Source organism: Mustela lutreola, chromosome 11 (assembly GCF_030435805.1).
Source record: "Mustela lutreola isolate mMusLut2 chromosome 11, mMusLut2.pri, whole genome shotgun sequence".
NCBI classification, from domain to species: domain Eukaryota; kingdom Metazoa; phylum Chordata; class Mammalia; order Carnivora; family Mustelidae; genus Mustela; species Mustela lutreola.
In genome coordinates, this window is record NC_081300.1 from 10,001 (window position 1) to 12,500 (window position 2,500).

The window sequence follows — 2,500 nt, forward strand, 5'->3', positions numbered from 1 at the left end:
CCTAACCCTAACCCTAACCCTAACCCTAACCCTAACCCTAACCCTAACCCTAACCCTAACCCTAACCCTAACCCTAACCCTAACCCTAACCCTAACCCTAACCCTAACCCTAACCCTAACCCTAACCCTAACCCTAACCCTAACCCTAACCCTAACCCTAACCCTAACCCTAACCCTAACCCTAACCCTAACCCTAACCCTAACCCTAACCCTAACCCTAACCCTAACCCTAACCCTAACCCTAACCCTAACCCTAACCCTAACCCTAACCTAACCCTAACCCTAACCCTAACCCTAACCCTAACCCTAACCCTAACCCTAACCCTAACCCTAACCCTAACCCTAACCCTAACCCTAAACCCTAACCCTAACCCTAACCCTAACCCTAACCCTAACCCTAACCCTAACCCTAACCCTAACCCTAACCCTAACCCTAACCCTAACCCTAACCCTAACCCTAACCCTAACCCTAACCCTAACCCTAACCCTAACCCTAACCCTAACCCTAACCCTAACCCTAACCCTAACCCTAACCCTAACCCTAACCCTAACCCTAACCCTAACCCTAACCCTAACCCTAACCCTAACCCTAACCCTAACCCTAACCCTAACCCTAACCCTAACCTAACCTAACCCTAACCCTAACCCTAACCCTAACCCTAACCCTAACCCTAACCCTAACCCTAACCCTAACCCTAACCCTAACCCTAACCCTAACCCTAACCCTAACCCTAACCCTAACCCTAACCCTAACCCTAACCCTAACCCTAACCCTAACCCTAACCCTAACCCTACCCTAACCCTAACCCTAACCCTAACCCTAACCCTAACCCTAACCCTAACCCTAACCCTAACCCTAACCCTAACCCTAACCCTAACCCTAACCCTAACCCTAACCCTAACCCTAACCCTAACCCTAACCCTAACCCTAACCCTAACCCTAACCCTAACCCTAACCCTAACCCTAACCCTAACCCTAACCCTAACCCTAACCCTAACCCTAACCCTAACCCTAACCCTAACCCTAACCCTAACCCTAACCCTAACCCTAACCCTAACCCTAACCCTAACCCTAACCCTAACCCTAACCCTAACCTAACCCTAACCCTAACCCTAACCCTAACCCTAACCCTAACCCTAACCCTAACCCTAACCCTAACCCTAACCCTAACCCTAACCCTAACCCTAACCCTAACCCTAACCCTAACCCTAACCCTAACCCTAACCCTAACCCTAACCCTAACCCTAACCCTAACCCTAACCCTAACCCTAACCCTAACCCTAACCCTAACCCTAACCCTAACCCTAACCCTAACCCTAACCCTAACCCTAACCCTAACCCTAACCCTAACCCTAACCCTAACCCTAACCCTAACCCTAACCCTAACCCTACCCTAACCCTAACCCTAACCCTAACCTAACCCTAACCCTAACCCTAACCCTAACCCTAACCCTAACCCTAACCCTAACCCTAACCCTAACCCTAACCCTAACCCTAACCCTAACCCTAACCCTAACCCTAACCCTAACCAAACCCTAACCCTAACCCTAACCCTAACCCTAACCCTAACCCTAACCCTAACCCTAACCCTAACCCTAACCCTAACCCTAACCCTAACCCTAACCCTAACCCTAACCCTAACCCTAACCCTAACCTAACCCTAACCCTAACCCTAACCCTAACCCTAACCCTAACCCTAACCCTAACCCTAACCCTAACCCTAACCCTAACCCTAACCCTAACCCTAACCCTAACCCTAACCCTAACCCTAACCCTAACCCTAACCCTAACCCTAACCCTAACCCTAACCCTAACCCTAACCCTAACCCTAACCCTAACCCTAACCCTAACCCTAACCCTAACCCTAACCCTAACCCTAACCCTAACCCTAACCCTAACCCTAACCTAACCCTAACCCTAACCCTAACCCTAACCCTAACCTAACCCTAACCCTAACCCTACCCTAACCCTAACCCTAACCCTAACCCTAACCCTAACCCTAACCCTAACCCTAACCCTAACCTAACCCTAACCCTAACCCTAACCCTAACCCTAACCCTAACCCTAACCCTAACCCTAACCCTAACCCTAACCCTAACCCTAACCCTAACCCTAACCCTAACCCTAACCCTAACCCTAACCCTAACCCTAACCCTAACCCTAACCCTAACCCTAACCCTAACCCTAACCCTAACCCTAACCCTAACCCTAACCCTAACCCTAACCCTAACCCTAACCCTAACCCTAACCCTAACCCTAACCCTAACCCTAACCCTAACCCTAACCCTAACCCTAACCCTAACCCTAACCCTAACCCTAACCCCTAACCCTAACCCTAACCCTAACCCTAACCCTAACCCTAACCCTAACCCTAACCCTAACCCTAACCCTAACCCTAACCCTAACCCTAACCCTAACCCTAACCCTAACCCTAACCCTAACCCTAACCTAACCCTAACCCTAACCCTAACCCTAACCCTAACCTAACCCTAACCCTAA